Source organism: Callorhinus ursinus, unplaced genomic scaffold (genome assembly GCF_003265705.2).
Source record: "Callorhinus ursinus isolate GAN/ISIS: 27379988/994484 unplaced genomic scaffold, GSC_fseal_2.0 scaffold12, whole genome shotgun sequence".
NCBI classification, from domain to species: domain Eukaryota; kingdom Metazoa; phylum Chordata; class Mammalia; order Carnivora; family Otariidae; genus Callorhinus; species Callorhinus ursinus.
This window is the reverse complement of record NW_027397074.1, coordinates 40,847,807-40,870,953: the sequence shown is the minus strand read 5'-3', so window position 1 is coordinate 40,870,953 and position 23,147 is coordinate 40,847,807. Positions and strand designations below refer to the sequence as shown.

Below are 23,147 nucleotides of genomic sequence, written 5' to 3'. Positions count from 1 at the left end.
AACATCACAAAAGGGGATTTGGATCTATTGGGATGGGGATCAGGGAGGATTTCACAAACGGGACCCTTGAGTTGTTGGAATGGGCATTTCTGCACAGTGAAGGACAAGGGTGTTCCAGGCAAGGAAAATGATGTGGGCAACGGAAAAGACGCGTGGAAGTGTGTGGCACAGACATGGAAGGGCACCCAACCATCGGCACCCTTTGCTTTGATGTTATGGTCAACCAAGCAACTTTCTGGATTTTAATTTGACTCTTTAGCTATTCTCTACTGGATAGTAAGCATGCGTTTTCCAGCCACTGGAGAGATATTTTGTGCATACTGCATTACAAACCGGTAAACTGCTACCCCAATTTATAAACTGACCTTCGATGTATCAATACTCCAGACTGTCAGGTGGCGAAATTATGTTCCTAAGCCTTTAATGTGATTGCACAAGACAGGACCCGCCCCCAGGAGGCTGACCAGAAGAATCGGCTGACCTTCAGACCTCCTGCGTCAGACTCTACGGATTGCTTCCCCAAAGTCACTCATGCAGCCTTCTTCTGACTTACTAACAGAACTTGGGTCTTTTCGGATATGGGCAAGCTTGTGTTTGAGAGGAGGCCAAGCCCATCCCTGGCCCCAGCCTCTTGATCGGGCTAAGCCTATATGGCCATACTTCTCTGGCCAGTGACTGATTTAGGAAGGGGCGTGGGATGCAGTCCTGGGCAGCGAGATGGGGCGGGGAGAGGACTCACTGGCAGCTTCGGAAATGTTTTCCAGTTTCACAGAGGGATAACATAAGGACAATTGCCCTTCCGGCCGTGGACTATCACTTGGTGTGGGTTGTTTCTGCAGTGATCCTGAAACCAGGAAGAGGTGAGCCTGAGACAGTAGCAGGGGGCTGAGAGTGGCCGGGAGAACAGCAAGCCGAGCCTCGGCTGTGGAGGATGTCGTCGGGGCTCTGAGCCAGCCCTCAAACTGCCCTCCCTCTGCACATCTTGGTACGTGAAATGACAGAAGTTCTTACTCAGTAGGCCGTTTTTAGCTGTTACTTTCTTTCCCAGCTGAATGCACATGCATGGCACCGCACCCACACAGGCACACACAAACACGACGTACCCTGCGGTCGCTTCCCCGAGCGGGGGACGGAAATTAAGGTGTCACCCAGAGTGGAGAAGCAGCCTTACTCCCGGGCCGCTAGAAACTGGACTGTATTTATGGAACTAGAAGATTACATAGCATCCCACCCACTTCCATCAAGAAGCTTATCTTTTCCTCCTCAAGGACCAGCGATTTCCCCTCCAGAGCGTGTCTTGGCCACTCTGCCTGCCATCCTGCAATTACCAACCACTCCTCACCTGACCACCTTTTCTCTTGCTCGTGGCTTCTGCTGGCTCAGTTTCTCCAGCCTAAATTCTCTCTGTGTATCTTTCAGCAACTGCCACTAAATATATGCAGAGTTCCAATTTTCCAGAAACAGGTCATACCCTGGTGGGTAAGATTGTCGTGTCACACCGTCTCATCAGCTGCTGACGGCACTATGCGTGTCTGTACTTGGGTCCCAGGCCCAGCCCGACTCCACTGAGCTGGGGCCTGGGTAGAGGGTCCCATGGTACAGGTATGACAACTCGTGCAGAAAACCACTCAGAAGAGGCTTGTGGACTACAGCGGGCCTTGTGAAGTATTATCTGCTCAGTATGATGGCGGTTTACCAGATGTCCCTACAATATTGATTCTCCCCCTAATCCAAAATAATGGAAGTTTTGGTTAGGCATATAGTTACCAGCTAATGACATTTCCCAGAGTCCTGCTCAGTGTGGCTGTGTGACTATACCCTGACTATAAGGTTGTGAGCAGAGGGGATATGTGCAGTTTCTGGGGCCTTCTGTTTCTGTGCTGGCTGCACACAGACAGAATGATGAAAACTGGAGCAGTTGTCCTACACTTCAAGGTGGAAACTACATGTTGGCAAACCAACGAGGGCCATGGGCCTGGAGTCCAATACCCAGGGTCACCAACTTACGTTAATTTGCCTAGAACTTCCCGGTTTTAGCACTGAAAGTCCTATAACCAGGAACCTCCACAGTCCTGGACAAACTGGACAGTTGGCCACCCTACTCCATCGAGCTGCTACATCAGCTCTGGACACCCTACTCAAACTCTTGTTTGAGAGAGAGCAAAAAACAAACAAAATGCTAAACGCTTCCCTCCTGATGAAGCCACCGTATTGGGGGTTTTGTTGTCTACCTCGCCCTCTCCGGTCCCCTCACTAATACAGATATGTTTGGTCTAAAGAACCTATTGACCACTTTTTTGTTGTCGTCCCGCCTAAGGTCCGATGCTCCTTGGCTGGGCTCCCAGGTCCCCGTGTCTGGGTTCCAACCTCTCACTACTGAGTCTCCTAGGGAGACTGAGGCCTAATCGTCTTCCAGCTCTAACCCCGTCCCTCTCTTTCCCTTTCTTTATGGTTAGTCACTTTTTGAAACCTATTGATTAGTCCGTGCTAACATGCTTATATAAACACACACACACACACACACACACACACACCCCGACACACACAATCACATGCATGCACACACTCTCACAGACACATTCTCTCTCTCTCCTCCTCTTCCCTTGCTCTTTCCCGCAGCCCCTTACCCATCTTTTGTACTCAGCCTTTCACAGGGAGCCTTTGTAGGGAACAGATGGGAAGCTGAAGTGGATTCATGGGCAAAATAAATTTGTTTATTTTTTAAAGTCACATAATACATGTTCTTTGCAGAAAAATTAGAAAGTGGAGTTTGGTTCCATAAACTTTTTTTAAGACAAAATAAATGCAACAATAAATACAAATGCATTAGGATTTAATCTCCTTTGATACCACTCTCCTATCAAAGGCACTTGAGCTCCTCTGGTTGTCTGGGGGTGAGTAGGGGAGTGATGCTTCATGGGAGCAGAGGCCTTCTGGCTCACAGACAAGTATGACCTTGTGTTTCTGGAAGCCACCTGCAAGGATGGCCCCAGCAGGAGCCAGTGACCCTCGTCTGTATCTCTAGGTTTTCCAGGAGAGCCCTAGTTTCAAGTATCCTATCTCCTGTCCGTAAGAGCCATCTAAACCCCCCAAACTTTGAGGGGTTGGATTCCTCAGCTGCATTTCCTCCACTGCTTCCTTCTCCCTGCAGTAATCCTAGGAGCATCGGTCAGGCCATGGGTCTGGTTTGAGTTCAGATCACATGCAGGGCCAGATTTTCATCTCTCCATGGGCACAGCAGAGAACTGCAGAGAACTTCCAGGGTGTCCAAATTCTGTTGATTGATTAAAACATTTTGTCCACTTTTCACCTATCCTGAAGTGTTCAACCTGTGGAGGGGGTCCGATATGTCATTTTCCATAAAAGCTCCTTCGGAATTTATATTCCTCATGGTGAACATTTTTGTTCCTTTTTCTAATCATAAAAATAATTCATTATTTTTATTTATTTATTTATTTTTTAAAGATTTTATTTATTTGACAGAGAGAGACACAGCGAGAGAGGGAACACAAGCAGGGGGAGTGGGAGAGGGAGAAGCAGACCTCCCGCCGAGCAGGGAGCCTGATGCGGGGCTCGATCCCAGGATCCCGGGATCATGACCCAAGCCGAAGGCAGACGCTTAACGACTGAGCCACCCAGGCGCCCCCAATAATTCATTACTTTTAGAAATAGAAAAAATTTAAGTGATTATAAGCTACAAGGGGAGAATAAACTGGACACTTCCTGAGTTTATATCACCCCAAGAAAATGCTGTTAATAATTTGGCATATAATTTTTCATTTTTTAGTACTACTTCTATTATATACATTTCTGTATCACACAAATAAATACATTTGTGATCTTTTAGGCAATAAAAGGACACAATTTGCATCAGGTTGGTTTGGGAAGTAAATCATCTTTGGGGCCGGAGGTAGGAATAGTGACCTAGAAATGGCAAAGGGGGCCAACACTAAGCTGACAGAGCAGACTTTTAGTGCCCATCTCATGGGTCCCTTTGTGCAATAGCAGTTTCTGTCTGCTCCAGGAGGCTTTAATGAAGGCTGTCCAATAAGGCTTTACTTTTAATTGAAATTTTTAATGACATAAAAGCAAATCTTGATGAGGTGGCAAAGACCCGGTCATCAAATGAAACCTAGGGTTTGCTTCAAAATAAAATGGTGGTGGCTGGGAGGGGGTAGGGATGGATGCAAATGAAACAGAATTGTCCCTGAGTTGGTAGTATTTGAAGCTGGATGATGGATGGTTGTGGGAGTTTATTATACTATTCTGTCTTTGGTAGATATTTGACATTTTTCTTTTCTTTTTTTTTTTTTTTAAGTAGGCTCTACATCCAATGTGGGGCTCAAACTCATGACCCAAAGATCAAGAGTCACATGCTGTACTGACTGAGCCAGCCAGGCACCCTGAGGTTTGACATTTTTCATAACAAAAAGTTAAAACAAATAACCATTAAACCCAGGAACTGACTCACAGTGAGAGACAAAATCCATCTTTCCATTTCTGAGACTTCTCTTTTCCCAGAAGCACCACCACCATGACCACTGTATTAGTCACATAGGATTAATCAGCACGACCAACTGTGGCCAGCACCCAGGAGCTCTTCCTTGCCACAGCACATCCTTAGCAAAGATCCAAGAGGGAGGTTGAGGTTGGGGCAGGTGGTAGTGGTGGTGGCGGGGGACTACGCAGTAAGGGAGAAGCAGCCTCGAGCTACACTTTGCAAGCTTGAAGAATCACGGAATTCTAGTTATTTCACAAATTGTGTTGATTGTGCATTGCAAACACTGTGATTTTTAGGTAAATTATTTAACCTCTGAGCCTCAGTTTCCACGTCAATGAAAAGAAGATAACCACCCTGACTTCACAGCACAGAAGTAAATAAAATAACATGTAGAAAATGACCTAGCAGGATGTCTGCCACACAGTAGATGGCCATTATTCGTGCCCTTCCCTTCTCCTGAATGATTAGAAAAGCTCTAAGAAGGTCTTTGCCTTCCTAGACCTAACACAGAGGTAGGAAGACAATGTGTCCATATAATATTGTGTAACAGGATGAGAGAACAATTACCACGAAACCTGGTATTGGAATTCCTCTTAGGAGGAGAACTGTCTTCATCGGGAAAACTAACTTGAAAAAACACCATGACCCTCCAAGACTATGGCTCGGCAGAAGACAAACCACAGAGACCACAAAATGCCAGCGCCACCTATTGCGTAATTTTTATTTATTTATTTATTTATAAAATTTATTTATTTATTTATTTCACAGAGAGAGACACAGCGAGAGAGGGAACACAAGCAGGGGGAGAGGGAGAGGGAGAAGCAGGCTTCCCGCAGAGTGGGGAGCCTGATGCGGGGCTTGATTCCGGGACCCTGGGATCATGACCTGAGCCGAAGGCAGACACTTAACGACTGAGCCATCCAGGTGCCCCCTATTGCATAGTTTTTAGTTGCTTGGTTTTGTTTTCTTGTAAGCTTTTTTTATTTCCCCAAGCATTTAGTAACATCTTCCACACACACATGCTTTGTGGAGGTGATATTTGTGTGAATGAAAGACAGGGACCCGATTCCATAGCTGGATCACCCCCAAAGACAGGAGGGACTAGGTAAGCGTAGGTGAGTTTGCAGACCCAGATCTCAAAGCAAGACATGAGGATAAGATTGAAATCCTGGGAAATGCTTGAAATCTTTGGGGAGGTCCTGGTTCTGGTTTGAGGGTTCCAGGTGAAATATGAATGCTTTAAAAAGTCAAGCAAGTGACCATGATACTGTTTGTGGGAAGTGGCAAATGAGTGATGTTGCCAGGAAATGACTTGGAGAGAGAGGGCATCCTTGGAGGAGTCATGGGGGAGTTGTGGGGGAGACAGAGGACAGACAGTGCTTGGAGCCCCTCATCACTCAGACTGCTACACGATGAGAGTCTTAGAAAGACTGTCTAGTCCCCTCCTAAAGAAAGCAGGATGATTTGTTTATCACCTACACCCCACATACTTTCCAAAGAGATTTGTGCATCTAAGAGACACACATCTATGTAAACACAGGGAAATTAAAAAGATAAAAAGAGATTAGAAACCATGAAGAATAAGCAAGGAGACGGTTGTACTGGGAACAAGAGAAGATGTGGCTGTGGCATTTGAGTCTTCTGGTAAACCCCAGGAACCAGGAGTCACAGAGCTTTCCACAACTGACAAAGGGAGTTAGACCAACTCAGAAGGAGCATACTGGATTCTAGGAAGAGTTCCTGCCAAGAGATGTTTTCATCTGCATATATGTAAGCTCCGTGGCTCTGCAAAACCCAAGGGCCCATGCCATAACTATTTTAGAAGGAAGAGAAAGGCCGCTAAAGCCTTTAACTGGATCGCATGACCCTGAGATCAGGACCTGAGCCAAAATCAAAGAGTCAGACACTTAACCGACTGAGCCACCCTGATGCACCTATAAAGCCTTTAACTTGTAAAGGTGGGTGAGAGAGGGAGCTATACTGACAAATTACAATATGACTATGACTGTTAGTCTTAAAAATTCTTTAGATCTGCCTAATCTATCTGAAGTTGAGAGTCCCCGTAAAACATATGAAAACAAGAACCAATTACAAGTCAGTAAATGGAAGAACAATGTGAATTGCCATCAAAGATGAACAAAATTAAAGTGAATTAGCCATAAGTTATATTAATATGAAGGCCATGGACATATGGATTTATGATCGGCACTAAAATGTGAAAGAATAAGAATAGCACTTTATCTTAAGTCCTATCAAACTTAATTATTTTCAAAGTGCTTCAGATACTGGCTATATAAGTTGAGATGTCTAAATCATAAAATAGAATTATAGCCCAAGTGATTCAAACAGCAATGTAAAACTACACACTGGGTTCTTTTCTACCCAAGAATTTTAAGTGCCTGACTAGAATTGCGTTTATAAAGAAAATAAGATGAAAAACACGTTTTTATTGTCACTGATGAGTTTCCAGGAGACTAAAGACAGACTCTTCAGAAATGGAGGTAGGAAAAGAAAAGCTTATTCTGTTGCTGCATGTCATCTTGTACACCGCCGCTGACTGCAGCATCCCAGACCACAGAGGCTGCTCAGGGTTCAAGAGCATGGTGTCCTATAACAATTCAATCCTCTCCCCTAACTGGCACCTCCTGTCGGCCTCATCTCATCCCCACAGGTCCTCGAATGGTATTGGGTGTTTTATTGTTTGAAATAACCCAAGTCCCTGGCTATTGGATTCTTCATCTTCTAAGATTAAGTCTCATGTCATGGCCTTTTTTTTTTTTTTTTAAAGATTTTATTTATTTATCCGAGGGAGACACAGCAAGAGAGGGAACACAAGCAGGGGGAGAGGGAGAGGGAGAAGCAGGCTTCCCGCCGAGCAGGGAGCCCGATGCGGGGCTCGATCCCAGGACCCTGGGACCATGACCTGAGCCGAAGGCAGACGCTTAATGACTGAGCCACCCAGGCACCCCCCCTTTTTTTTTAAATAAGAGGCATTAGCACATCGCAGAAGAAGCAATAAACCAGAAAAAAAAGAGCCCCTCTAAATTCTAGTGACCTGGATTTCTGAAAAAATTGCTGAACTATATGGAAACCCAGTCCTAAAATCCCAACAGCTTTTGCAAAGACATAAAACCAAGTTAGTCACGGGAACTACTAGCATCTGATGAGAAATACATCCATGAAATCAGCAGCTGTCATTTATCAGACATCGACTATATGCCCATTGCTTAACTGTGCCATTTGCTTAATCTAGAATGATCTCTAAGCAACAGGCACTTGATTGTTCTTTCATTCACCTATGCATTCAAAATACATTTGTGGAGTGCCTTCTCTGGGCTAGACATTCTGAGAGGTTCTGGGGATGTAGCAGTGAGCAGAGGTAGGCATGGCTCTCCCTCTTACGGAGCTTACGTTCTAGCAGGAAAAACAGACGTTAGATAGTTACACACCAATGAATTAATTACAATTAAGAAATTTACCAGGAATAAAGGTGTGAGAACAAATTAGAGAGACCTTCTTAAGGCTGTGGGTCAGGGATTGCTGCCAATAGAAAATGAAATTGAAGCTGAGACCCAAAGATAAGCAAGGGGCGGCCGCGTGAGGAGCTGGGGACAGAGTGGTCCTTGCAGCTCTAGGTCCTGTGGAAAGGAGCTCAGCTGGAGATGTGGACTGGAGGCCCAGAGAGTCAGGCCACCTGCCCAAGGCCCAGGATGCCGTCTGGTTACACCCCTCCAGCTGTACCATGGGGCCTGTTACAGGCTGCAAATAAAGAAAAGCTTTATTAAAGTGTCCATGAATTCCAAAGCTCACAGGAATTTGACTAAAAGGCCTCCATTCCAGGGAGGCCTTCCTTGGCCACTCTGTGGAAAATTCCAAACCTTTCCCCCTCCTCCCTCTATAACTCCTTAGTCCTCTCTTGACTTTTTTCTCCGTTAGCATTGCCACTATCTCACATGCCTTACGTTTTCTTCTTCTGAGATTTTTTTTCTTTCTCTCGTTTTCTGCAGTTGGAGGATGCTGTGCTCAGGTGTAGTTTTTTTGTTTAGTTGGTTTTGTTTTGTTTTATGTTTTGGGGGGTTTTGGGGGCTTATTTTTTGTTTTTTTTTGTGGGGGTCTTTTAAGGTTTTTTCTTTTCTTTTTTTCTTTTTTTGGCCTTTGTCCTCCTTGGTGTTCTCTGAGCTTCCTGGATCTGTGGTTTGGTGTCTGACATTAATTTAGGGAAATTTTCCATCATTATTGCTGCAGATATTTCTTCTGATTCTCTCCTTTCAGCAGTCTCATGTAGGTTATACCTTTTGTCACTGACTTACAGCCCTTGGCTACTCAGTTCCTTTTCTTTTCATCTTTTTCTCACCTGTGTCCATTTAATTAGTGTATCAAAGGCCTTCTTCACTTGAGTTACAATGTTTCCGATCTCTAGTGTTTCTTTTTTATTCCTTCTCAGAGCTTTCATCTCTTTGCTGAAAGAGATTACTCTCAAGTTCTTTCTGGAGCGTTTTCTAACACCAACCAGTTCACCAGTCCTTCAACACCAAGTGGGTGTCCAACAATTCGATTCAATTTTGACACCAATTTCCAGAATTAGCACAGACCCCACAGGTTAAGTGCTCAGTCCACACAAGATAGCCCCCACCTCAGACACCAGTTACAAGTATCAGGTCCCCGGGTTACTCATACTTTTGTTTCACTTGGCCTTAAATCTGGGGATTCCCACAACTCTCTCCTCAGTCTTGATAATTCCACTAGAACAACTCACAGAAGTCAGAAAAGCACTTTAGTTACTGTTACCAGTTTGTTATAAAGGATACCACTCAGGAACATTCAAAGGGAAGAGACACATCGGACAAGATATGGGGTGAGGGGCCAGAAGCCTCCACACTGGTGCATGATCTTCCAAGCCCCTCACAGTGTTTGCCAACCTGGAAGTTCTTCAAACCCTATTGTTTATGGGTTTCATGGAAGTTCCGTTACATAGGCATAATTGATTAAACCATTCGCTATTGGTGATTGAACATAATCTCTAGTCCCTCTCTCCTCCCCAGACATCATAAGTGGGGTTGAATTTTCCAATCTTCTAATCACATGGTATGGTTTTTCTGGTGAGCAGCTCTCCTCCCGAAGCTATTTCGCACCCCTCAACCAAAAGTCATTTCATTAACATGCCAAAAACACTCATCACTCCGGAGATTCCAAGAGTTTGAAGAGCTCTGTGCCAGGAACCAGGGCAAAGACAAAATATTTTTTCTTATATTACAATTACTCATCTGTTATTGAATGTTGTCTCCATTTTTTCATTAGAACCCTCAGCACAATTCTTTTGAATTCCTGGTCTGATAATACAAACATCCCTGCCATATTTGAGTCTGTTTCTGATGTTTGCACGATCTCTTCAGACACTGTTTTGTTTTGCCTCTTAGTATGCCTTGTAGTTTTTTTGTTTAAAGCTGGGCATTATGTATGTACTGAGTGAAGAAACTGTGGTACACAGGCCTTTAGCGATGTGGTGGTAAGGTGGTGTGGGGGAGGGCAAGGGGGTCTATAGTTCTGTGATTAGGTCTCCGTCTTTCAGACAGCCTGTGCAGGTGGGCTGTGAAATCACAAGAACTTCTCAACTCCCCACCCCCCGAGAGGGGGGCAGGATGGCTAAAGGAGCTAAAGTTGGGTATTTCTCCTCCCAAGTCAGTCAGGTCCTGATAAAGCTTCGGCAGCTTAGGCCTTGGTGAAATAAATTGTGTTGAAGACAGTTAAGGAGACTGTGAAGAAGAACTGATGCACTGGCATATTTTTAGACGGTTATTCTTCCCATTTCCCTGCTGGAAGCATTAGAAGATTTTTCTTCAGTACTCACTGTGAGAACCTGCTAGAGGTCCTAGAGGTAAAACTCACAAAAGAGTGGAAAATTTTTAGCTCTTATACTTGTCCCCTGTGAGCCTCCAGTAGTTCCTCAATTCTAGACCGGGTTTTCCTCCTCTGGCCCTGGTTCCTACAGAGGGTTCTACTCTGGTCAGTTGTGATTCTCTGTATTTGTTTCCAAGATAGCCGTTTGCCCTGTGACCTCCCTTCTCAACAGCTCCAAGAAGAGTTGTTGGTCTTTCAGTTTGTTCAACTTTTCACTTCTCGTTAGAATGGAGTGAGGACAGCCAAGCTCCTTACATGCCAAATTGGAAACTGGAAGTGTGTTTTCTCTATTTTCCTGTTTATTGTCATTTCACCCATTAGAATGTGAGTTTCATGAGGGCAGGGGTTCTAGGCTGTTTTTATCTGTTATTTATAGCTGTATCCCTCCTGCCTAATCCAGTGCCTAGCACGTACGAGGGCCTCAGTGAATATCTGTGCTGAGTGAATTTTCTCTATTTCTTCATTCATTCATTTAATTAACATACTATATAATACAACTTAATATAATTGTCTTGGTTCTTTTGGGCTGCTATAACAAAATATCAGCTTCTAAACATTAGGATTTCTTTCTCACAGTTCTGGAGGCTGGGAAATCCAAGATCAAGGCAGGTTTGGTGTCCAGTAAGGGCCCACTTCATGGTTCACATGGCAGAAGGGGAAGAGAGCTCTGTGGGATCTCTTTTGTGAGGGCACTAATCCCAGTCAGGAGGGCTCTGCTCTTATGACCTAATCACCTCCCAAAGGCCCCACTTCCAGATATCATCACACTGGAAATTAGATTTCAGTAGATGAATTTTGGGGGGAGATACAAATATTCAGTCTATGATAAAATTTAATATAATTGTACAATTGTATAATTGCTTGTATAGTAATACAAGCAAATATACAATTTAATATAAGTGCTTTATGCTTGAACTGCTGATGAAAATCATTTGCTAAGCAAATTAATGTGGTGGACCAGATTGATTCAGGGTAGTGCTCCCAATCTTTACCATATCATGGCACACACAGAAAATAAAGTGTTTATGTAATAACCAGCCAGTGACTCATCTCAAGGGCCGAAGGTCTCGATCTCTAGGTCCACTCATCATCTGTATGCTGTACCATTTGGAAAACTCCGCTTTAAGGGTAATGTTTAACCCACTAAGGAGACCAATCTGTTTGGCTAGACCTATGTGAATGGTTCCTAAGGACTCAAGAGAGCTAAGGCCAGGGAGGAGGGAAATGGTGGTCAAGATCCAACTGTCAATTCCTCTTATCAGGTAAAGCCCTCCCCAGTTTGCTCTCTCCTGTCTTTCCAGTCTCAGTTCCCGACTCCTGCCCCAAACCTTATATAATGCTGCACCTGCCTGGCTTTTGCTCTTCCCTCTTCCCACCCATCCTAAATCATTAGGTCCCCGGCCACAGCCAGGATGTGTTTACCAGCCACCCCCATACAGAATCCCCTCCCCCGTGTTCCCAGGGTTTGGGTCCACAGCACTGCATTTGAGCTTCTGACCCAGAATTTTAAAGTTTGAAGTAATCTCAGAGACGGAGTCCAACCTTCAGTTTTCAGATGAAACACATGGGGCCCAGAGAGGTAGAGGGACTGTGCTGGCCACAAGACCAAGCCCGGGGTAGCCTTGGGACATGTGTGTTCTGGTCCCCTGTTCTTTCCACTACCCAGTTTAATCTCTCTTTTGCCAATCATGACACTTGATAATTTATTCATGGGTGAGAACCTACTCATTGGAGAGTCTATATGATCTGTAGCAACTGCCAGATGGTCCTTAATAAAACATTAATAAAGCAAAAGCAGATGACGTTTAATAAAGTATATAAATAATAAGTATCATACAAACATGCCTGAGAGTCATCAAAAAGCATTTTCTCTGGACTTCCTAATAATAATCATCAGACAAGACATAAAAGAGGAGAAATCAGCCTCTAAATTGTGAGCTGAGAAAATGTTTTAGGTTTTTGTAGATATTATGGATAATAATAAAAGATTTTAAATTTATTTTTATCCCAGATTTCTTAGCCCTACAATGACTGTTATATGGCAATTTTAGAAGAAATGACAAAAGCTTTAATAGAAACAAAAAGGAAGTCTTACAACTTTCTCCTCCCTTAAAATTTTAGCCAAAGCCGGACTACCCGGTTTTCCCACTTTTCTAGAAAGCGATTTCAAGAAAACATAGAAAATACTACATTTTAATATCAGGGCAATAGAAATCATTAGACTGGCCTGCAGGGATTGTATCAGAGTCAGTACTCCAGAGAACCTTTAGGAACAGAAGTAATAACCTGTTTTGATTGATTATTAATTTACCTGAAGGCGAAAAGTAGAACTTTCAGAATTATATTTAGATGTTTGACTTCTTCCCCCCAATTCACTTATTAGGCAGTAGTCAAAATTTAGGGCTTGGACTCAGACCTCAGTTTAAATCCTAGTATCAATTATGCCAGACTTGTAGGCTGTGTTTCTAGGATTTAGGTTGTTTCATCTATAAAATAGGAATAATAATGCTTCATAGAGTTGTATAAAGATTTAATGAAATAATGTACATAAAACACCATGCTGGACACAAAGGAAGCATTCAAAGGATATAGCAATTATAGATCTCCAGCCTGGTGCCCACTGTCCTAAATAAGCTAAAAGCAAAGTTGTGAAATAACTAGAAGTTTTCTTTCCCTAACCCTCCCATGTATCTTTCAACTTCTTGATCAAACCCTGCTATCCCAAAAGAATCTGCATCAATTTTTATGTCTTATGTGATTGTTTGTTGCAGTGCGAATTCCCTTGGGGATATTTGCATTCCAGCCTATTTCTAAATCCAGAATGTGCGGCTAATCATTGTTAGAGGGAATGTTTGGCATTACCCTGGTGCCAGCAGGGTTTTTCTGGGGAGGAAGGAGAAATAAGAAATAAGGGAACTTGCAAGCATGCTTGTTTGGATTATCAGGACCCTGTACTTCAGGGTCCTGATCAAAGACTGGTCTTTCCAAAACACATTTCCACATAATGTCCCCGCCCAAATCAGAATTACTGGGTTCTTTAAAAAGCTTCTTTAGCAAGTCTGTCCTCGATAGTTGTGAGCTTTGTTAAGTTTCTTAACGGCTGTCCAAAGTGACGGTGGAATGTGCTTGTTTGGTTGGCTTTTGCTGAGTGTATTAGAGTTCTCCAGGGACGCAGAAGCAATAGGATACAAGTGCCCCTTGAACAACCCGGGGAGTGGGGGTTACGGTTAGCTTTTGACTCCCCCAAACTTAACCACTAATAGCCTACTGTTGACTGGGATGCCTTACCAATAATGTAAACAGTTGATTAAACATTTTATATGTTATATGTATTATATACTGTACTCTTATAATAAAGTAAGCTACAGGAAATGTTATTAAGAGAAACACAAGGAAGAGAAAATACATTTATCATACTATATGTCTATTTATTGAAAAAGATCTGCATAATAGTGGACTCGCTCAATTCAAACCCATGTTCACGGGTCAACTGTATATCTACGTAACTATGTAGGATAGATCTGTATAGACATAAAATTTACTAGGAAAATTTTTCTGTATTTCTATGTAGAACTACAGATGCAGATAGATGTATCCTATTGGTTCGGCTTTCTTCTATATATAGACATCTGGATTATATCTATATATAAGAAGATTTATTTTAGGAATTGATTCACGTGATTACTGAGGCTGATGATCTCACAATCTGCTCTCTATGAGCTAGAGAACCAGGGAAGCCAGTGGTGTAATTTAGTCAACGTCTGAGGGTTGGAGAATCAGGAATGCCAGTGTCTGAGGGCAGAAGAGGGATGTCCCAACTCAGGCAGAGAGAGGAAATTCACTCTTCCTCCCGCTTCCTGTTCTCTCCAGTCTCTCAAGTGATTGGAGGATGCCCACCTGCCTTGGTGAGGGCGTCTGCTTTCTCCAGTCTACAGATTCAAATCTACTTCCAGAAATACCCTCACAGACCCACCCAGAAATAATGTCTAACCAGCTCCCTAAGCATCGCTTAGCCCAGTCAAGTCGACACATAAAATTAACCATCAGTGTTGATGTTTTTGTTGTTTTTAATATGAGAACGTCAGCAGAGGAAGGTGGATTTGCTTTCAGAAAGTGAGCCTCCTTGAGTTGTGAAGTCCCTGGGTAGCTAAGTCCTCCTGGACGTCTAATTTCTCAGAGAAAACTAGCCTTGCAGTGAGGTGACAGGTACAGTTCTTCTGGCGGAGAAACCAAGCGTGAAGATTTCAAAGTAGACTGTTAGAGAGAAAGAAAGGTCACCTCTACGGACAGTTTGAGACAAAGTAAAAAGCTTTCATGGTGTCAAAGGTGCCCAGATGTGGCAGGGGCTCAACTTCTGGAGCTCTTTTTTCTTCCACTGTTCAGACTAACACATTTATTGTACTGGTGTTTCTTGCAGTCAGTCAGGATTGAGTCAGATGCCAAGATAACTTTTTTTCTTGCCAAATTGCTTTTTCCACTGTAATTAGCCTTTTTAAGAACCTTGCTAAACCACACATGTATATACAATTCCCCCTTCAACTAAAACTCAGCTAAGAGGTTTTATCAGTAATAACTGTTGAAGATGAAAATCCCACCCTCATCCGCTTTATCATCAGTTTCTCCATGTTTTCTTAGCTATCCTTTAAGCCAGGTGTAGGATGAAGAAAGGTTTACTTTTTTTCATAGGATGTTATATAATCTGAAAATAAATTATCAAAACTAAAAATGGTTTAGCTATCTGGGTTGCCCATGTTGGGATCCTTTATAAAAGCTAGGAACTTGGCCAACACCTGTTTGTCCTCTAAAAGTGGTTTGAGGGGCGCCTGGGTGGCTCGGTCGTTAAGCGTCTGCCTTCGGCTCAGGTCATGATCCCAGGGTCCTGGGATCGAGCCCCGCATCGGGCTCCCTGCTCAGCGGGAAGCCTGCTTCTCCCTCTCCCACTCCCCCCGCTTCTGTTCCCTCTCTCGCTGTGTCTCTCTCTGTCAAATAAATAAATAAAATCTTAAAATAAAATAAAATAAAATAAAAGTGGTTTGAAGTGGAGTCTGCTACTGCTCTTGGAAACTGACTTCCTCTTTTTTTCCTGGGCACAAAGCCTACGTTTTCCAGCCTCCCTTGTGGCGAGAGGGACCGTATAACTAATTTCTGGCCAAAAGGAAGGTATGCAAAAGTGCCAGGCCCGTGAAAAACCTCCCATGAGAGAGCCTCTAGGTTCTTTCCCTCTCTGCCTGCTGGAGACATTCGTGCCCAGAAAAACCGGGCAGCCTTGAGCTGAAAATGGCAGCGCCTCTACCAGTCTGGTTCCTGAAGGAACAGAGACTACCCTGCTCCCTCACTACCTCCCATACTCTGGAACTGTCTTCAATTGTTCATTGAGAAAAAATAAGCTCCTATTATATTTGAGCCATTATCATCTGGGGGTTTACTTGTTTAGCTTACCCTACTTGACTGGACCTGGATACCTTTCCTCCTCTACCACGTTCAATGGTCTAACCAAACCTTCCCATGGCACCTGATCATTGAACTTCTCACCCTGTATCCTCATTGTTTATCTGTCTTCTTTCTCAGATATACTCCCAAACTCTATGAGGACATGAACTAGATTTCCCTCTCTCGCTATTATAGCCCCAGTAGCTAATATAGGGCTTGGCATACAGTACGTCCTTAACAAATATTTGTTAAATTAACAAAATGCTGGAAGTATGGACTTTGCCTTTCTCTGTGCTAGATATAGCTAACTTAGATGCTGGACAAACTTTAAGGACAATGATAATGGGGCAAGAAAAGCATGTACAGCTCTGAATTGCACTACTCTTGAATGTTTCTATAAACCTGACATCTGGTGGATGACTCCTGGTCTTCACTGCAACTCTCTTTAATGCTGACAATGATATGTGTTTCCACATGAACAATGGACAAAAATGTACGAGTTTTTACTAACTTTAATACGATTCTCTTTCATAAAAACAAGTGTGATAGATTGAAGGTGTCTGGAAGTTCTTTGTTGTTTCTCGCACTGAAAGGTAGAGTATAATCCCCCTCTCTATGAGTCTGGGCTGGCTTCAACTATGGAATGTTGTGGAAATTGTATGCCAGGTCTTTAGGGGCTAAGTCATAAAACATAGCTTCTGCCTTGTTTCCTGGAACACTCACTTTTGGAGCCCTGAGCCTCCATATAAGAAGTCTGATTTCCCCAAGACCACTATGATAAAGAGGCCACGTGTTGGGGGGTCTGCTTGATAATCCCAGCTGAGTGCTGCCTTCCAGCCATCCCTGCCAAGGCATTGGACACGTGGGTAAAGCCATCCGAGACCCTCCAGGCTAGGTCATTCACTAGCTAAATTCTCCTGAGTGATCCCAGTCAGAGCCACATGGACCTGAAGAATCATTCAGCTGAGCCCTGCCCAAAATTCTGACCCGCAAAATCCTGAGATGTAATAAAATGGTTGTTATTTCAAGTCATTAAGTTTTAGGTAGTGTGTCATGTAGTAAATTATAATTTGAACAACAAATTACTTCATTTTTTAAAAAGATTTTTTTTATTTGAGAGAGACAGACAGACAGCACAAGCAGGGGGAGGGGCAGAGGGAGAGGGAGAAGCAGCCTCCCTGCTGAGCAGGACCCCTGAGATCAGGTGAGCTAAAGGTAGCCACTTAACTGACTGAGCCACCCAGTCTCCCGCAAGTGACTTCTTTTCTTTATTTGTTCCCAATAATATTTGCATTGAGACTTTAAATTTTGATAATTTTTTGGTCATTTGCTGGCCTCTAGTAAATTTTCCTTTTCTCCTGCCTGTATCTATACCTTGCAATTGAACAAGAGATGGTTGAGACCCTGAAAGAAATAGGCGTTAATTTTGGGCCGTATTTAACCCTCCATAAAGCTTTTTATTTTAAAGCAGTAATTGGTAATATGCATTGGCATTACAGTTTCCAGTTAAAACACTTTTGGGATTCAAGGAGATAAATTGGTTTAAAAATATATATCAATGTATGCCAAATTTTATGTAAATTTATGTTAGTAGCTATGTTCCTCTGGGAAGCAGTCAATATGGTAAAAGACAAAATTATACATAGGTGAAAAATTTTAGACTCAATTTAAAAGTGACATTAACTAGACGGTGATTAATAAAGAAAAGGAAATTAACTTTTATTGTGTACTATGTGCTGAGTGCTTTTTATACATTTTCTCTTATAATCTCATGAAAACACTATAGGTGATTTTTAAAATAGGAAGTCAAAAATTTGCCTAAGGTCACTCAGTTGGTAATGGTAGACTGGATTTGACCCAAATTTGTCTGATCCCAAACCTGTGTGTGTTCTTTTTCTTCCACAGTGGCTATTCATCTAAAAGAGTCCAGGTCTCTCCAAAAATGACTCCCAAAGAACTAGATGCCATACAGAGCTGGTTCGTTAATATGTTCATTTATATCATGCACCCCATTAATGAATTTCATCAGTATAAAAGTATATGAAATCAGTGTGTTATATACCTTAAATATATACAGTGTTATATATCAGTTATATCCCGACTGAAAAAAGAAACTTAGAGGGTGTCAGATGATCTGTTTAAATCTTGGCTCTGTTTCTTCCCAGCTAGGTAAGCTTCCTGGCTTGTGCCTTGATGTACTCATTTGTAACTTGGACTGCCACTCGGTTGCTGTGAGGATTAAATGAGTCAATCAGTGCATGTAATGAACTCAGAACCATGCTTTGTGATAGTAACTAGAGAGTGCTATATAAATATTAGCAGCTAATATTATTATTATTATCCTTCTCAGGCATTTAACTGAAAGGCAATGGATGGGACAAAAAGAGGGAAAGAATTTGAAGCCCCCAAGTAACCATTGCCACAGAAAGCTCATGCACCTAGCTAGAATGGGCTTAGGGGCTTGTTCCAGGGACTTCGTGAACATGCTGTTTATAAGGATATTGTTAAGGCCTAGGTCTGATAATAAGCCAGAGTTATCACTATACCATTTTATGAACACAGAGAAGCAATAGCATGGATGAAAAGTCTCTTTCCAAAAGCCAGCACAGAGATTCTTTTTGTCTTCCAATACCTATTAGTTTGGCAAGACAGAGGACCACCTCTCTCAACCATTTCTATTTATTCACTCGTCCAACAACCATTGATGGTTGCACAGATATAAGACCCCGCAATCTAGTTGGGAAAACAAACAAGAGGACACATTAATTAAACAATTATTTACTATTACCATGCAGCAGGTACTATGCTAGGTGCTGGGTATAGGGAACAAAACAGACAAAAGTCCCTACCTTCATGGAACTGACATTCTAAGGAAGAGAAAGATAATACATGAAGTAAGTATGATGTGTATAGTCTATCAGATGGTGGTCAGTGCAAAGCAGACAAATAAAGCAGGCAAGGAACTAGGGAGTGTTCCAGCAGTTCGATGGACTGGCTGTATTTTTAATGTGACTAATCAGGAGGGCTTTCCTGAGACAAATACAAGAGTGGGGTAACTGCAAGGGATAGGCTTAGATCATATGCCCCCCCCCCCCCCCCCCCCCCGGGAAAGCCCTGCCTCTTTCCCAGCCCTGTGGACGGACGGCAGCAACAAAACTCAACACTCCTGAAGGCAAGTTCTCCAAGGACAGAAATTTTATTTTTTCTCATTCATTGTTCTCAGCTCAGCAGAGTACTGCTCAGAAAAGATGATCCATAAATACTGACTGAAGGGATATAGTGCTTCAGTCAATCAGCGAGCCATTTTTGAGCACCACCTGCGCTCAGCTTCACTCATTCACTAAGCACCTAGTAAGGGATGCTGGGCGCTGCCCTGGAGGAGCTTAGAATATAGTCGCATGAATTACTAATAATGTCAGGACCAGTGTGGGCACGTCACACCACAAATCCGGACACTCCCCGGCCCGGACATCAGGGGCTCCCACAGGTTAGAGCAGCCTCAGACTTGCCCGCTGGAACCGGGAAGCTACGGTGCCAGGCGGCACCCAACTCCGGGTGACTGGGCCCGGCAGGCTTCCAACCCCACGGTACTGAGGGCGGGAGAGGAGACCTCGGGGAGGGAGGCCGGGCCCACTCCTCTGCTCAGGCCCCGGCCTCTCCCCGGTGCGCCCCAGGCCTTGGATCCCGAAAAGCGTGCGGGGACTTCGGCCAAAGCCGAGCCCCGGGGTGTCAGCGACCGGCGTGGGCGGAGTCACGCGAAGAGAGGGAACCCTCCGGCTCTGGGCCTTCGGGCCGGTCTCGGGACGCCGCCCGCCGCACCCGCCCCGCCTCGGCCGCGCTCGGTCCCGCGCCCCGGGTCCCGTCCGGCCGGCGGGCCGCGGCGCAGGGGGCGGCCACCGAGCAAAGGTTCCCGCCGGCCCGCCCCCTCCCGCCGAGCCCCCGCCCCCGGCCCGCCCAGCGAAGCTAGTCCGCCCGGGCCGGCGCGGGGCGCCCAGTGCGCGGCTGCGGGGACCCGGCGGCGGCGCGGGCAGGTGAGTGCGGCGGCGCGGGCTCCGCGGCGGCTCCGGGTCGCGCCTGGGCGGGCGGCCGTCCCGGGGAGCCGAGTCTGCGCCTCTTCTCTCTCCGGGACGCCCCTCGCCGCCGGCCCCCCTAGGGGAGACGAGGCGGTAGGCTGCCCCCATCGCGTGCCCCTCTCCCCCCTTCCCCGCGGCCACTTCCTTCCCGGGCTGCTGGGAGGGCCGGTACCTTCTGTCACCCCCTGTCCACCAGCCCTCCCCACCCCTTCATTCTTTGTCCTCCCGTTTCCCCCGGGGTGTGCAAAAGCTTTCCCGGCTTGCGGGGCGTGTGTGCGGGAAGGAGAGGCCGGAGCCCACAGGAGTTGAGACTGTGGGCAGGAACGGTTCGGTTCCCTCAGTCGCCTGAAATTGGGCCCCAAACCTGCGGAGAAGGCCAAGCCCCCCTGGGTGTCATCGGCAGGGGGCGGGATGACATCACAGCTGCTCGCGTGGCTGCCTTTAGGCCTCGAGGTGCGGACCCCCTGGGAGGCCACCGGGCATCTGCGCCCGAGAGGGAACGAGGAGGGGCGGCTCCTCCAAAGGCGTGTGTTGTAGAATGTTTGAAAACATCCCTCCTTGGGCGCCTGCTCTGTTCAAAGGAGTGAATAGGATGGGAGGACCGGGTGTCCGGGCATCGTAGCTCTCAAGGGGCCGACAGACAGCGAGTCGGAGTGGAATGAAAGAAGCGATGTGAGGCCGGAGAAGCAGCTGAAGCAATGTAGAATAAATTGATGCTTGTCGAAATCACCAACGCGCTCTTCCTATAAAGGAGAACAGCCGCGAGAAGTTGAGCCCAGGCAGTTGGAGGGATCTGAGAAATAGGGCCCCGGCTCCCAATTGCTGTCCCATAGATCGCCTGCTTGGAGACGAAGTTTTGCATTTTCCAGAAGTGTTTTTCTTTTTGTTCTCTTTGAACCCTCAAGGGGACTAGCGAGTTCTCTGTTCTGAAACCCTGTCTCTTCTGTTACCCACCCCACTTGCCAAAAGCTTTTGTCGCTTCACGCTCACTCCTTTCTCAAGTTCATGCCTGTTTTGTGACCATTTTTGAAAAAAATCTCACTGATTTTTATCTTAGAAAGAAGTAATGGAGTATCTTTAATTTGTCTTATAAAAATGAGGTCAGGCACTGGGCTGTGAGCGTGGAAGATATAAAAGGATGACACCTGTTTTAATAGACTAAACTTCAAGTTATTTCTAAAACTAAAAATAATTCAAAATGGCTATTAAGTATGAGACAAGTACAGCAATGTCTCATTTCCCTGCATAGTGAGGACATGTGTCCCATAACTGTGATTTTCACTTCCACTATAACTGAAATCTACCCTTTTGAGCACACTTTCTTATTTTATAAAATGAATCATGTAGCCCAAAGTTTAAAAAGCTGACTGAGGAATCTGCAAAGCAGGGTGGCCAAGGGCTCAGGCTTCGGAGGCAGGTGGACCTCCACTGGAACCCTCCCTTCGCTCTAATTCTCTATGTGACATTCGGTGCCCTCCAGAGACCTCCAGGAATGCACATAGAGTTGGAAAAGTTGGGTTTATCGCTTGTTGTAGCGAGAGAGACCTCACACCATGGGGCGTCTCAGTAGGTTGGTGTTAGAAAGGAGTTACAGCCTTTAGGCTTGTTGGTGGTTGTGGGGAGTTTAAGGAAACAGAACTTTGCTCTGGATTGGATGCTGTCAGGAAGAGGGAGAATTCTATTGAGTATCTTCACAAGGAAGGCTGCAGTGAGGCAAAAGCCTTGGTTGGCCAGGAAGCAGCAGTCAGTCATTAGCCAGGACTGGTGGCGGTGTTTGGGGGGGGCGGTGTTTGGTCGTTTTTGTGGTTTGGACAATGTTCATATTTTGGCTGAGGTCAGACGAGATTATGAGGGGGTCTTGTTTTTGTCTTAATTTATCATGACCACAGAGTGGCCTTGCTTGATGTTGCTCTTCTGAGACATTGTTCGTGTTCAACAGGAGAATGCTGGGCCATTGCCTAGCAACACCAGGGTTGGCTGATATTACCAGGCCAGCTCGCAGGTGTCGGGGCTGGTTTGGTTTTTTGTTTTGTTTTGTTTTTTCTTTTTTCTCTCTTGTGATTTGGGCAAGTTACTTGACATCTTCAAACTTCCACATCTGTAAAATGCCTACTCAGGGTTGTTGTGCAGAATAAATGAGGAAATGCGTAGCAAGAATTCAGCCCAGTGCCTGGCACACCACACATACCCACCATACAGTTGTTTCTCCTTAGTGTATTTTGATGTTGAGGTTTCTTGCCCAGAATTACACAAGCAGAAGCCCAGTGATCAACCAGAGCTGCTCTAGAGAAGAATCCCGAATTGGGAATGAGGAAGAACTGGGTTCTTTACAGCTCAAGGATTTGATTGAGAATGGATGCTAGTTATAGTATATTCTCACACAATCATTACCTTGGCACCTACTTTTAGGATTCTTTGTTCCCAGGAGCCGGTTGCCCCAGTTGGCCGTGTGCCTTTCTGACTTGGCATTGTCTTGCTTTCTGGGTCTCTTCCTTCGAGATCTGCTGTCCAGGAGTCTGATTTAAACTTACATATCCTTACCTCATTGCTTTTGACTTTGAGTTCTAATTGCTTCGAGCTGGGAAACCACAGACGTAGGTGAGTTAACATCCAGTGTAATATTAGTTTCAGGTGTACAATTTAGTGATTCAGAACTTCTGTACAACACCTGGTGCTCATCACAGCAAGTGCCCTCCTTAATCCCCACCACCTGTTTAACCCCACTGAGCTAATGGGATTCTTAAGGCCCTGTGTGAGAGGGGATCTGTGGTACGGCTGTGAAATGCAATGGATTCTTAGGTCATGAGTGATTTGAGCTAGAGCTCTCATGAGGCCATTTTTGTCTACGTCCAGATTGGAACACACTGGAAATTTGAATCTGACGTCTCACTTACGGTTAATTGAGACTTTCTTGTGCTTGTATGTGTCAGGCAACTTGGGTTCTAGATCCTTCAGTTGGCCCTCGGCATATTATTTAATCTTTCCTGGCTAGGCAGTTACTTCAGATGTTTGAGAATGGTATGGCAACTTACTGTCTTCCAATGCCACATGATAAACTCTTGTGTTAAATTTCTAGCCTATATTTTAGCTAATCCCTCTATTATATCAAAACCTCCTAGGAATAAAAAAACCAATAGAAAATGGACTAAGGACACAAACAGTTAAGAAAAATAATAAATTCTTTAAACAAAAGATGCTTGATTTACGTTAAAATAACGTACCCTAAGAATATACCGAGGTACTGT

The 23,147-nt window shown here is 44.7% G+C and overlaps 1 protein-coding gene across 7 annotated transcripts in view; it reads left to right on the top strand.

The window, feature by feature from the left end:
• The window catches only part of GSDME (gasdermin E), a 124,146-nt gene that overhangs the window by 5,371 nt on the left and 95,628 nt on the right, over nucleotides 1-23,147 (top strand). For 6 of the 7 annotated variants that reach the window (XR_012380249.1, XR_012380250.1, XM_073898982.1 and 3 more), the window contains exon 1: nucleotides 19,780-19,860. The exons of the other annotated variant lie outside the window; for it this stretch is intronic. The gene's annotated coding sequence lies outside the window, so the exon portion shown is untranslated. Of the gene's footprint in view, nucleotides 1-19,779; nucleotides 19,861-23,147 lie in introns of those variants that run through there. 7 annotated transcript variants of the gene reach the window in all.